The sequence below is a fragment of the Pleurodeles waltl genome, chromosome 3_1, assembly GCF_031143425.1.
Source record: "Pleurodeles waltl isolate 20211129_DDA chromosome 3_1, aPleWal1.hap1.20221129, whole genome shotgun sequence".
Taxonomy (NCBI): Eukaryota; Metazoa; Chordata; class Amphibia; order Caudata; family Salamandridae; genus Pleurodeles; species Pleurodeles waltl.
In genome coordinates, this window is record NC_090440.1 from 1,704,488,212 (window position 1) to 1,704,502,755 (window position 14,544).

A 14,544-nucleotide genomic window follows, 5' to 3' on the forward strand; every position below is an offset into this window, starting at 1 on the left:
CAGGATGATGGAGATACCCAGCTTAGATAACCCCGACTTACCCCCCTTGGTAGCTTGACATGAGCAGTCAGGCTTATCTCAAGCAGTGTGTAAAGCATTTGTACATAACACACAGTAATACAGTGAAAACACTACAAAAGGACACCACACCAGTTTTAGAAAAATAGGCAATATTTATCTATGTAAAACAAGACCAAAATGAGAAAAATCCAGCATCAGTAATAAAGATATGAAATTTGCAAGAATCAACTTAAAAATACAGTTACATGAAGTCGACAGCTCCGTCTGGGTCTATCATGCCGTTATGAACAACAATTTCAACAGTTCAGGCTGACCTCCGCATCGCGGGCCAGCTACGGTGTCAGAAAGACCCGCAAACAGTACCTTGGAAATGCAGGGCGTCGTGATACTCGCAGTGAGAGCCAGAGTGTCGGTTCCAGAGGTCGGTGGAGGCGTCGTTGGGCCCTTGAAGTCACATGCATGGCAGATTGAACTCCAGGCAGATGACTAAGTCTGGCGTGGATGGCATCGGGGTGGGGAGCGAAGCAGGATGATGCAACGTGCGGTGCCCACAGCTCACGGTGAAGGCAGAGGCTTGGTGACAGCGTCCTGCGACGTTAGTGAGACAAGGGCTGCGGTGTGAAACGGGACAGTGCAACATGCAGTGTCTCCAGGTCACGGTGCAGGCAGCTTTGTTGTTGTTGCTGAAGCTCTCGTCAGTAGGCCCAAGACGGCAGTACAGGCTCCATGCGGTGCCTACGGGTAACGGTGCAGACAGGGGGGGTCTTTTCACAACACTGGAGTCCATGGCGCTGGCATCCGTGAACCGGGGCTGCAGTGCAGAACGGGACGGTGCTTTGTGTACCTCATGCGCGGTGTCCCCAGGCCACGGTGCAGGCAGCAGTGCCGTTGTCAGCGTGGAACAGCGTAGTCTGAAATGCTAAGGCTGTAGTGTGAGCAAGGAGATTGGAATGCAGGGCCCACAGGTCATGGTGCAAGCAGCGACTCAGTGATGGTATCAGGTGTTGTCATCGGTGGGACTAGGGTTGCGGTGCGACATGGAGCATGGTTCCGTTTGGCGTAGTTAGGTCATGGTGCGGTCAGCGGCATCGTTGACGCTGCTAAAGTGGTTTTTCTTCTGTTGCAGCACAAAACTGAATTCCCAATGCTGTAGGCAGATAAAGCTGAAATCTTTGATATCCCTGAAACTTACAACAGAAGACCAGCTCTACTTCAAGCCCTTTGAGAAAGTGCACAAGCAGGGTACACAGCAAAGTCCAGTCTTTGCCCTCTTTAAGGCAGAAGCAGCAACTGCAGACCAACCCAGCAAAGCACACACAGCAAAGGGGCAGTACTCCTCCTTCAGCTTTTCTCCTTGGCAGAGGTGCCTCTTGATCCAGAAGTGTTGTAAAAGTGTGGGTTTTGGGTCCAGTACTTATACACAGTTCTGCCTTTGAATTAGGCAAACTTCAAAGGAAAATCTCCATTTTTGACAACATCCTGCCTTGCCCAGGCCTGGCCCCAGACACACACCAGGGGGTCCAAGACTGCATTGTGTTAGGACAGACAAAGGGCTTTCAGGTGTAAGTGACCACTCCTCCCTCCCCTCTAGCCCAGAGGCCCATCAGGATATGGAGGCTACACCCCAGCTCCCTTTGCGCCTCTGTTTAAAGGGAATTCACAACAGCCCAACTGAGAGTCTGACCCAGACATGGAATACACAAGCAGGCAGGGGCACAGAATGGTGTAAGCACGAAAATGGCAGCTTTCTAAAAGTGGCATTTTCAAACTGACAATTTAAAAAACAACTTTATAAAACAATGTGCTTTTAATTTGTGAGTTCAGAGACCTTAAATGGAAAAGGAAACTGCACTTAAAACGTTTTTTAAAGGCAGCCTTCATGTTAACATATGCGAGAGATAGGCCTTGCAACAGTGAAAACCGAATTTGGCAGTATTTCACTGTTAGGACATGTAAAACACACAAGTGCATGTTCTACCTTCTAAATACACTGCACCCTGCCCATAGGGCTACCTAGGGCCTACCTTACGGTTCCTTACATGTAGTAAAAGGGAAGGTTTGGGCCTGACAAGTGGGAACACTTGCCAGGTCAAACTGGCAGTTTAAAACTGCACACACAGACACTGCAGTGGCAGGTCTGATACATGTTCACAAGGCTACTCATGTGGGGGACACAACCAGTGCTGCAGGCCCACTAGTAGCATTTGATTTACACGCCCGGGCAACTCTGGTGCACTTTTTTGGGGACTTAACAGTAAATCAAATATGCCAATTATGGATAAACCAATCACCAATATAATTAACATAGGGAGTACTTGCACTATAGCACTGAACAGCAGTGGTAAAGTGTGCAGAGACAATAAGCCAGCAAAAACAGAGTCCAGCATGCCATAAAAACAGGAGGTCAGAAGGCAAAAAGACAGGGGAAATACCCCAAAAGATGCCAGGTCTATCACACACCCATTGACACAGACAGGTGTTTGTTGAAAAAATGCTCAAGTTCGAGCAAAGAGAAGGAACTCCATGTTTATCTTTTTGTTTTTTGTATTTCTTTATTGTCTTTTAGCAAACACTTACTTACAATATGTCCGGAGCATGGTCAGATATGAGAAATCACATTCAAGTATTGATAACATTTTTTCAAAACATTATAGTAACCGTTTAACTCAAAACCACCAGTTCAAGTCCATCCTTGGATAATACTGGATATCGCTATTTTCTTCCTGTGTTCCCCATACTGGTTGTGTAAACCCTGATACTCTCACGTGTGGTGCAGTCCTTATTTACGAGTAGGCCTTGATATATGAAAGTCTAATTGGATCTCATAGGTACTCTTATGCTTTAAGCGGGACTAGCCATGGTGTGGTCTTGTTCCTGTGGATCGAGGTGTATTAGTGTTTGGGTCATGGCCTCCCATGCTTTCAGTATCTCTCCTGCCCCCGCATCCTTCCTGGTTTTTCTCATGTGTGCCTCCTTCACACCAGCCCAGTCTAGTAAATCTTTTCTCCAGTCTTTTACTGTCGGAGGGCTGATCCATCATATGGCAATACAACGTTTAGCCACCTCTAAGCCTAAGATTGTATATCGTCTAGTGAGTTTTCTTTTGGGGTTGAACGGCAGGTGTCCTAGTATACAGTCTGCAATAGTTAGAGAAATATCCCATCCTGTCACCGATTTTAGTTGCTCTAAGATGTGTATCCAAAACTCTGATATTTTTGAGCAGTACCAGACCACGTGGACAAAGTCCGCCCCAGTGGTGCTGCATCCAGGATAGGAGCCAGGTCTAGAGCGATATATTCGACTGAGGCGCTGGGGGGAAAGATATGTCATATGAATAAAGTTGTACTGGATTTGTTTAATCCATGTATATCTTAATATGTGTAATAACCAGCTGTGGTATGGAATAATGGTATGCACAGTGGTTTATGGATGGCAAATTATGAATGTATAGTATCACACATATAGGGGCAGATAAACAGCACCCATTAGTGAGTATAATTGGACTTTCTGCTTGGATAGAAACCTGGGAATAAAGTCAGTATACATAACAAAGAACAGGGATAGAGACAAGGCGTGAGGTAAGAATTAGAATGAAAAACTACATAGAGCACAAGTAAAAATGACACTGACAAAAGTGAAGACCAGCTACCCATTGATACACATCACAAGCGAGAAAGTGGGAAATACTCATTAAACCAAGAAGTTAACAATGATCCCCTGTTGCTTACAAAAATTGGTAGGAGTAACAAAAAAGCAGCACATGTAAGATATGGAAACAGGAGGTGCACACTGCGTTGACTTGAGCGGTCATGTTGAGCTTGTCATCTAGGATGATCCCTAGATTTCTTGCGTGGTCTGTAGTTGCTGGTCCTAGCTCAGATGGCCACCAAGGGCCGTATTACGAATACAGTGCATTTTACTCATTTGTGTCAGGGCACACCTTTCAAAAGTTGCACCCTGGGCAAACAGGGAAAATGCTTCATATCAGAATGAGTGCCCGGCTCCCAGGACAGCCGCAAACTTGCACTGCTCTTTGGGCAGTGCATTCAAATGAAATACGGAGTGGCTTTGTAGCAGCTGCTTTGAGTTTCACTGTGCGGCCAGCAACCCACCTGAGCTTTCAAGAGTGGTGAGATATCCCCTTGCACGTTGGTGCAGTGAAGGACTGCACCAGCGTGCAGGGGGATGTATGTGGTGTATAGAACCCCTTTGCCCCCCTCCAGAGAGCTGCCATCAGGGAGTGCACTGACAGTGCGCCACCTTATTGTGGCACGCTGTTAGTGTGCCTCCTGACAGCTTTTTTGCCTTTGTGCCTGTGTCTATAATATGGTGTGGGCACACAAGTGAAGAGATTTCCTCAATTGTATGGGGCCATGCAAATGTGTGAAGGCCCTATGATGATATCGCTGGTGCTACATGTGCTCCAGCACTATCTGTATTACAGAAGGGGCTGCACAAGTATCTGCGGCCCCCCCAGGGGTGCAAATCAGGCGCAAATGTCTGTTGCACCCCCCCCCCAGGGCACTTAGTGTAATACAGCCCCATGTGGAATCCCTTGGCAAGGTCTTCTTGCCAAAGACCAGTACTTCCATCTTTTTGGAGATGAGCTTCTCCCTGCGTGAAGCTCATCTCCAACAAGACAGAAGTACTGGTCTTTGGCAGGGAGACCAGTACTTCCGTCTTGTTGGAGATGAGCTTCACGCAGTTGGTTTGCATGCAGTCTGCTTTCATGGTGACGCAGCTGGTGAAGTTGGTTCTGGTTGTGTTTGTCTTGCCCGTCAGGAAAATGATGAGTTGCGTGTCATCAGCGTAGGAGATGATGGTAATGTCTTGTGATGGGATGATGTTGGCGAGCGGTGTCAAGTGTATGTTGAAAAGAGTTCGGCTGAGGAGGGAATCCTTGTGGGAAACTGCTTATCATTTTCTTGGTCTCTGATGTGAAGGGTGGCCGCCTGACCCTTTGGGTTCATCCTGTGAGGGAGAAACAGATCCATTTGAGAGCAGATCCTTTGTTGCCAATCTCGTGGAGTCTTCTCATGAGGATGTTTTGGGAAACAGTGAGGAAAGCCATAGAGAAGTCGAGCAGGATGAGGGCCGCTGGTTCTCTCCAGTCCAGGATGTTTCGAATGTCAGTGGCCGCAATGAGTGCAGTTTTGCTGCTGTGGTTCTTTCTGAATATTGTGCCATTTTGCTGCTGTGGTTCTTTCCGAATATTGTCCAGAAGATGGTGAATTTTGAGGTAGGTTATGGGTTGCTTGTTAATGGCCTTCTCAATCACTTTGGGTGGGTAAGAGAGCAGGGAGATGGGTTGAAAGCTGCATAGGTAATTTGGGTCTTCTGTGGGCTTCTTGAGGAAGACCTTGATTACTGCATGTTTGCATTCACTCGGGAAAGTGGCGGACATGATGGACATGTTTATGATGTGGGTCAGGGTGATGCTGATTGGTGATGCTCCCAGATTGTAAATCTGGTGGAGGCGTGGGTCCGTTGGGGCCCCCTGAGTGGATGGTCTGCATGATTGCCATTATTTAGTTTCTGGTGAGGGTTGTCCATTGGGTGAGGTGGCCATCTTGGTTGGTGGTGGGTATAATAGCAGTGAATTCTTTGGGATTGGGTTGGTGTGCGAAGTTGCTGTAGATGTTTTTGCTTTTGCTGTGGAAGACATTGGATAGGTTGTCTCAGAGTTGTTGGGAGGCAGGCAATGTTGCTTGTTAATGGCCTTCTCAATCACTTTGGCAGGATAAGGGAGCAGGGAGATGGGTTTGAAGCTGCTCAGGTGATTTGGGTCTTCTGTGATCATGGTGAAATCCCTGACAATCAATAAGATGCTCTTGCAGCTGTTGGAGCTTCCTTTGATGCGGCCCACTAGTGCTTTTTTTCATGGTGTCTCTGAATTTCTGGTGATAGTGCCTGAGTCTAGCTTTGTAGGTAATTCTGTCGATGGTGTTGTGGCTGGGTCTCCATTTCCTGTATAGCTGTTTACAGTGTTGTTTGCTGTGTCAAAGGTCTTCTGTGTACCAGCTGGCCTGCTTTTTTGATCTACTATGCTTGCTGGGTTTGACCGATGCGAGGGACTCCGCTCAGTTTTTGATTCATTTGTTGAAGTAGTTGATGTCCTTGTCGAGGTTGTCTGTGGGGCGAGGCTGGTCAGTGCTGAAGACACTGAGCCTGTCTGTGACTTTGACCCAGCTGTGGCTTTGAGTGCTGAACCTAGTTGGAGTGTTAACTTTGAAGTAGATGATGGAGTGGTCGGTGCTTGTGAGCTGTGTGGTGGAGTTTTATTTGATGCTGTCGCTTGTGGTGAATATGGGGTCCAGTGTGTGTCCTATGGTGTGTGTTGAGTCTGTGACAAGATGGATGAGTCCGATGTTGCACAAGCATCCGAGGAGAGCAAAGGAGCATGGGTAATTTTGGTATATCAAGTGAAAGTTACGGACACCAAGGAGAATGTAGGCTCTAGAGTCAACAGTGAGAGGAGTGACAGTCAGTAATGGGATTGGTATAGAAGGCTCATGGTCTGGATGGTCGGTAGGCGAGGGATCCAATCAGGGTGATTTTTTTCAGATATTTACAGCTTGAAGTGAAGGTGTTCCAAGAATGGGGTGGGGTTCTTTGTGGATGTTCTCCATTTGATGTATTCTGTATAGATGACAGGGAGTCCTCCTCCTGACTTGTTAAGATAGTACTGTCAAGCAATCTTGTAGCCTGCCTGGATTACCGTAGTGATGTCGGAAGCCAATAAGGGGATTTAGATAGGTCTCTGTGATGAAGAGGATGTCTGGTGTGTCGCTGCTCGAAAGGTCCCATATTTCTGTTGTGTGTTTACTGAGTGATCATGTGTTGAGAATCATGCATTGGAGTGGGTGTTTATGTGTGGGTTTGCAGTGACGTGTAGCGTAGAATGGGAGTGTATGGGTTGTTGGTGCTTGTGTGTGTGTGTGTGTGTGTGTGTGTGTGTGTGTGTGTGTGTGTGTGTGTGTGTGGGGGCGCGCGCGCTGTGAGGGGGTGTTGAGGGAGTTGTTAGTATTTTCTTGTGAGGGGTGGGTGATGTTGGGTGGCGGCTGGAGACCTGGCAATGGGTACAGGTGAAAGCTCCTACCATGGTGTGCAGCAGCAGTTGGGGACAGGCATCTGGGGTCTAGCGAAGTAAGGAGTGCTGCAGAGTATGGATTTAACCCAGATCTGTGACAGGCGGTGACTGTTTGATTAGTTCAGCATTTCGTCCATCATCTGTTCTTTTTATATTTGTCGCTCCAAGTGGGAAGGGTATGCACAGATGTGGGTACCGTGCTTGCTGTGCCACCATATTCAAGCTAGTCAGGCGGATAAGGAGTGATAACCCAAAACCGGTCCCAGGATGCTTGTTTCCAGTCTAGGGAGGACCTGGGCTGGCAGTTCGGGCTGGACTATTCCCATCGGGAGCAGGGTCAAAAAAAGATATTTAACCCAGAACTGTGTCCGGGGGTGAATGTTTGATTTGTTCGGCATTCTGGCCATCATCTCTTCTTTGTCCAGAGTATCGTTGGGCGGTCATTGGACCAGGGTTCCTGGCCCCGAGCACACCTCAGGCATTGACAGGTGCTAATGTGTTTGCTTTGATGCACCAGCAGCACATACATGTTGCAGCTGTCATTAAATGGGTCCTGGGAGGGGAGAGGTTTCTAGGGTGACATGATGTAATTTCCGGTGTGTGGGAAATTAAGTCCTTTTGCTTGGCTTCATTTGAGGACTTTTGGTGGGAAAACCAGTGATGTCACTTCCTGTCCAGATGGATGATGGGCAATTCAGTGGTCACTTCCTGTGCAGGTAGATGATAGGAGATCAAGTTATGTCACTTCCAGTGCTGATGGGTGATGGGAAAGTGAATTTGAACTAATTGGTCAAGCAGATTGGGACTACAGAAGCATATATTGTTATGCACTGTTTGCATATTTTTGAATTATAAAGGGATTTATTTATACAACACTGCTAGTGGACCCAGAATTCCTGGGGAATAAAGAATGGATTTGAAAACGTTCAACTAAACAGAAAAAGACTATAAAATCATGAGCAAGAGAGCAAGACCGAAACACGACATTTGTTTGTGTATAGCAATACAATTCATGAACTCGCTTTAATATGAGTGTGGAGTCTTCCTCCTTGTAAGGATTTTCTAGCAATAAAACCAAATGTTAGAGTGATGTTATAGTTAGGTGCTAAAATAAGATAAAAACTAACGTATAAACAAAACAAAAAAAATATTGAAATTAACCAGTTATAGATTACTGGGCTAACTATAACCAGGGCCACTGGAATTATGCGATTGTGCAGCTGCTGCAATTTTCGCATAGTTATAGACTTGTTGCATTTGCCACATAATCCATCACCTGCTGCATAATCTGCAGATTTTAACAAAAAAAATGTTGTACCTAGCTCAAACAGTTCAAAATTTAATAAAGAGGCAGTGACACGTTTTGCTGGACAGTAAAAGGCTCTTTACAAAGGTTGCCTGGTCACATTTCTGTTGCTTATTGCTAAATTTGGGTGTTAAACTGGTGCTGATGAGATGCAACCCATAACCAGGCAGTGTTAACAAGTTTAAAAATGCCAAATAATGAAGTAATACTATCACAAAATGTGCAGCATTGAGCCGCATAATTTACATTTTCTTACTGCATAATTTACTCAACCCTGCTGTATAATTTGGCCCTCCCCACTGCATAATTCTAGTGACCCTGACTATAACTTGCACACATGTCATGCTGTCCTAATGACCTCACAAATTACATTATTCATGACATGGTCGATAACATCCAAAATTATATAATTGATGACATCACTGATAACACCAATATCATTCACACAATATCGCTACTCAGTGTACACATTTGTCCATAGCATGAAAGCAGCCTTGGAGGTAATTGTGCATGATGGAAGTTATATAGTGCACCGTTTACAAATTAAGTTTTCCATGTTAAACAAAATAAGCACACTTGATGTGACTTCTAAACTTTTGATAGGTTGTGGAATTCTATGCAGCAGGGAAATTTATAAGGTGGGGGTGTTTTTCCATATTTGCTGACGCACTACAGGGTGTAGAATAATATGGAATATAAGGTTGTCCCAATTAGACGTGGTTTATCTCACACTGGTGTTGAAAGCATGGTTCTAAGCTTCTACACCACTGTGCCAGTCTCAGGATTGTGTGAAGTGTATTTTACTGAACTATGGAAAGTTGTCCATAGGGCCTTACAGAAAGTGTCTATCAGTGGCACATATATGCTTGTCTACCGGTTGACTTAAAATTATGGGTAATGTGAAGTTTTTAAGAGGGCAATCCCATTAAAATAAAGAGAAAAGTGTCCGCAGGTGTAGCATATTTAATTCATTCAAGTCCACCAACTCTGTGGGACAGTGTCATAACGATTGTATGATGACATTTTGTAATTCACCATGTCTTGGGTGATCTAATATGTGAGGTCTGAGCAGTGCATGGTGACGTTGAGTTATAATTAGCTCAGCGAGCTATAACTGGTAAATTTCAGTGTTGTTTTGGCTTTTAAGTGTTCATTTTTATCTCATCTTATTTCAGTACCTAACTATAATGTCTCCTTTACCTTTGTTTTTTAAGTGGATTTGTGTTTTGTTTTAAATCGTATTCAGCCACCAACCCCTCAGCCTCCTACACTCAAGGACAACGAGCTGTGTGCAGCAGATACTGGCCTTGGGCTGTGCATACTGCATCCAAACCCTCGCAGGTCCATCCTTACAAGCTTTCATCCTGGCTCCCTTTCAATGCCGGGGGTGGATGCAATGTGGATACTGATGTCTGACGCCGAAAGAACTCCAGCCCAATCTTAAAGTACAAAATTACTAAAGTGCAACCGTTCCCCATATAGTGTTAACCTGTTTAGAAAAAGAAATCCTCAGCTAGCCTAGCATGGAGATCAGGCAACACAGTCTGCTGATTAGTTCAGTATACTTATGCGCTCTGGATATCACCAGCGACATATGTGATTTGTGCTGCCCTTGATACTACTGATTGTCTAGGAAGGGCAGTTTGGAACCAGTGTGATGTTCCGCCTCAAATATGCTCCACATAGCTTTCTAGAAATGTACAGACTTCACTCATGGATATATCTTTTGACGGGTCACCCCTATTTGTCCAAAAAGTTGATTCTGGCTTGGAACTTTTCAAGTAAATTAGAGTCACAGCTCACTCCCCGAGTATGTTGACCTTTGTCAAAGAGTTTCCTCTTCAGTTTAGGAAATTCCAGGGCTACCCAGGGGCTGGCATTTAGACAAAGCTAGTCTCCCCAGCCACTGCTGCAAAAACTGCAGTCATTTTGAGGCGGGATGTGGATCTGGCAGGCAACATGCAGGACTACAAAGGCACCAGTCCTCACAGTCCCCTTCTCCTGCGGCAACTGCTACCAAGCCTCTTTAGCTTGCCATTGGTGACACACAACTCCCTGTGGAAGGCAGGGTCCAGCACTTTCTCTCAAGTTGGCGATCCATTATTCAGATTGATGGGTCCTGCAAATCGTTCAGGACAGCTATGCCATACCCTTTTTTTCTGCTCTTCCAAATCTTCCCCCTACATAAGTAAATCTTTTTTTTTTTTAAAACTTTAATTCCATTTTTTGAATAAACAAACATACAGTAGAGTACAGATTAACAGAAGCATCTTTTTTTTTTTTTTTAGGTAAAAAGAGTGAAGGAATATCAGAAGGCCAGTATCAAAGACGTGATTAGTAATTCTCCCCCAAGTGCTGAGCTCCCCCTGCATTTTGGACACCTTAAGCTTGGGCCTATGAGCTAATTCACCCCTCTGCCCCCTATCGTTCCATCCTCTTCTTCATCCGTCATACCTTCTGAGTCGCATGTGCTGAAAGAGTCGTCCAGGATCAGGAGTCTGTCACATAGTTCCCTCTATAGCTCCCGGTCCCCTCTCACCTTTTTGTCCCGTCTATTCAATCTCATATGAATTTGTTCCACTGGGGCCATTCCTTAATGTCACTGTGCTGCATATCTGGTGCTCTTCCAGGGGATGGTGACCCGTTGCCTCGCTAGCACAAGTGTCTATTGCAGAAATTTGCATTCCATCATTTTGCATTTCGGGCGCCTAACGTTCCCCAGCAGGCAGCACGATGGCAAGAGGTCTAGTGGAATGCGCACAGTCCTTTTCAAGTCCATTACTACTAGTTCCTAGTATTTATACACCTCCCGGCATTTCCACTCTAGGTACAAGAATTCTGCGTCACCATCCCCACACCTAGGACAACTAAGAATGGGAGGCAGACATCCTATCCGTGCAGGAAATTATAGTGGATTAACTTGAATCAGGCTTTGCAGGCGACCAAGTGGGTAAGGGAACTGATACGTGTCCAGTCCACTTCCCCCAATCTCCCTTCCCTCAATCTCCCTTCCCTCAGTCACCCTTCCAGGTTATGATCCTAGGACGCCCGAAATCATGGAAGTCGACCACCTCTGTCCGTCCTCATGGCCTTGTATAGTAATGTGATTAAGTGGCGGCTTTCTCCACAAGGTAGAAGAATTACCAGTGTGTGTGTTGTACCCGGGCCCTCTAGAAACATGGGTCAGGTTCCCCTGGCCAAGACCTGCGTAATGTAAAAAAAATTCCCCTGAACTAATGTGAACATGGTACATGCTTGCCCTAAGGATATAAACGTTTCCCTGGGCTATAGGTCACCAGGTGTGCCACAGCCACCCGTATTCCAATCTTGAAAGCACACTTCCTCCATGAGTTGTCGAACAGGTTTCACTATCCAAACTGGTAGTTCTCTATGGAAAAGGGCTCTGTTTAAATCTTTTTGGGCAAAATGCCAGTTGGAGGCCATGACTCACACTACTTGCGAGACAGTCTGTGGTAGTCCTGCCCCCTTCATAAAGAGTTCAAGTAGGCGCTCAGCCACTACTCTACCCGCCAACAGGCATTTCTCCCAATTATCCTCAGGATCCAGCCAGCGGGCCGCATGTTGTAGGTGTGCTGCTTAGTAATACAAGTTAAGGCTCGGGGCTTCCAGTCCCACCTCATCGTAGGTTGTTTTGCGAGTCGATGGGGCCACCCTGCATTGCTTACCCCCCCCAAGTAGAGAAACCAGCAAGGAGTCTAATTGTTTGAAGACCCGCACTGGAAGGGGGAATAGCGAATGTTGCAACATGTACAAAATCTGGGAAGCAGCACCATTTTAGAGATGGCTCAGTGACCCCATCAATGAGGGTTTCACTGTGTTCCAGAATAAGTTGGAGGATCTAAGGCCATTTATAACCTTGTCAATATTTAGGCTAAGCTGGCTAGCCACGGTGTGTGCCACTTTGACGGCCAGGTATCTAAAATTAGCTGTTTCCCAATGCAGGCCCCAGGGGAGGGAGGGCAGTTCCCTTTCCGGCATCCCTATAACGAAGCAAGTGGAAAAAGCAAGGAATTGCCTCTGTTAAAACGCAGACCAGAGATTCCCGAAACTCTCCAACAGCTGAAGTAGTAGTGATAGGGATACCCTAGGAGAAGACATATAGAACAAAGCGTTGTAGGCATAAAGTAAGATTGTATCAGACCTCCCCCAGTTGAATACCCCAGGCATGCATCTCCTTGTGTGACCAAATCACTTATGGGTCCATTGCGAGTACGAAAAGGAGTGGTGACAGCGGGCAACCATGTCTTGTGCCGCATGCCAGTGTCCGCGCCTTGGAGCAAGTACACTCCACCCTAACCCTCACTCTTGGCTCAGAGTAGAGAAGGTAGGTGTATCCAGCCACAGAACTGAGGGCCGAACCCCATGACCTGAAGCACGTCAAGGAACTAGCACCAGTCAACCATATCAAATGCTTTTTTCAAGTCAATCACGACTAGTGCCATCTCTTGGTCGAGGTCCTGGACCTCGTGCATTACATAAGTTAGTCGTCTAATGTTCATGACAGTATTGCGTCCTGGAATTAAGCCACATTGGTTTTCATGCACTATTTGGGTCATATAGATCAAGTGCGATGCAAGCAACTTGCAAAGTATCTTCATCTGTGTATTGATTACTAAAATGGGCCTGTATGCGGCCAGGTTATCTTGTAACCCTACTGGCTTCAAAAGCATGCAAATCTCCCTCTCCCTCATGGTCGGAGGCAGAACTCCCTTATCCTTGGCCTCCAGGAATACCTCCAGGAACCTCTTTGCCAGTGGAGCAGAGAATGTCTGGTAAAACTCAGGCAGGAAACCATCGCCATCTAGCGCTTTCGGACGCAGGAGTCCTTTCAAACTACCTGCAGCGTCTCCAGGTTCAGGCGGGGTCTCCAGTGCGTCTACTGCTAGAGAAGTATAATTAGGGATGTCCAACCTCTACAGGATTCTAGCATATCTCTGAGCCTCTACACCCGAGTCAGCAGCGTATGCTCGCTTTAGGTGCTGCTTGAAAGTTTGCGGTATTTCTGCTCTAGCGGTAACCCTTTTGCCCTTGGGTGTCAATAGATGTGGTACGACTGGAGTAACAGTTTCTCTACAGAGTATGTAGGCCAATAATTTGCCTGATTTATCCGCTTCCTGGTGTAGTTTTTGTCTATATTGGTGTGAAGTGTATTTAGCTAGCCGGTCCCAAGTGGCAAGTTGGATGGCAGCGGATGTGACATTCCCTCTCATGCTGATAGGCTCTGCAGCCTGTGTTTTTGCCTGAGTTCAGCTTCCTCCTTAAGGAGTTCTGATTGCAATTGCCTGTGTACTCCATAAGTTAGGCTCAAACATGTGCCCGTTACTACAGCTTTTAGGGCTTCCCATTACATGGACCTAAGAGTTGTGGAGCCCCTGTTTGTTTCCATGTATCCTGTGATCGTGTTCGATATATCCTCCTACTGTTCTGGGTCCTCCAGTATGTAAACCGGCATCCACCATGTTCTGGGTCCCTTCTCCGCTTCCTCCATGTCATCTTACAACTGACTGGGAAGTGGTCAAAGAGGGATCTTGCCAGGTGTGTAACCACTACATTATCTAGTCGGGGGGAACCCAGAAATCAAGACCCTGTCCAGGTGACTGGGTATTGTGGGTTAGTGAGTGGCATGTAAATACAGTTTGGGTGGGGTGTTGCAGTCTCCAAACATCGAGGAGCCCGAGGTTGTGTGTTACCCCAAGGAGTGCCTCCATTATGTTAGGTTTTGTGCCGTCCATCAGGGATGCCCTGTCCAGGATGGGATCTAATGCACAGTTGAAGTCGCCCAGCCATATTGTTGGGGGGACCCAAATCTTGTACCAGTAAGTCCTGCATGGCGTGAAAAAACCCAGATTATCGGTTTTCAGGGCATAAGTATTTAGTAGAGGTAGGACATCTAACTTGCCCTGTAGCAGGACAAACCTCCACCTCACATTAGCCTCAGAATAAGTTGGGGAGAACTGGACCCCAGGGGCCACCCTGATCAAACTGCCCTGGCATACGAGGAGTTCTATGAGTGGTATAGTTAACCTTGCCATTTATTTGGCAATCATTGGGCACCAGCATCGTTAAGACAGGGATTCATGCAAACATGCTATGTCAATCCTGTGCC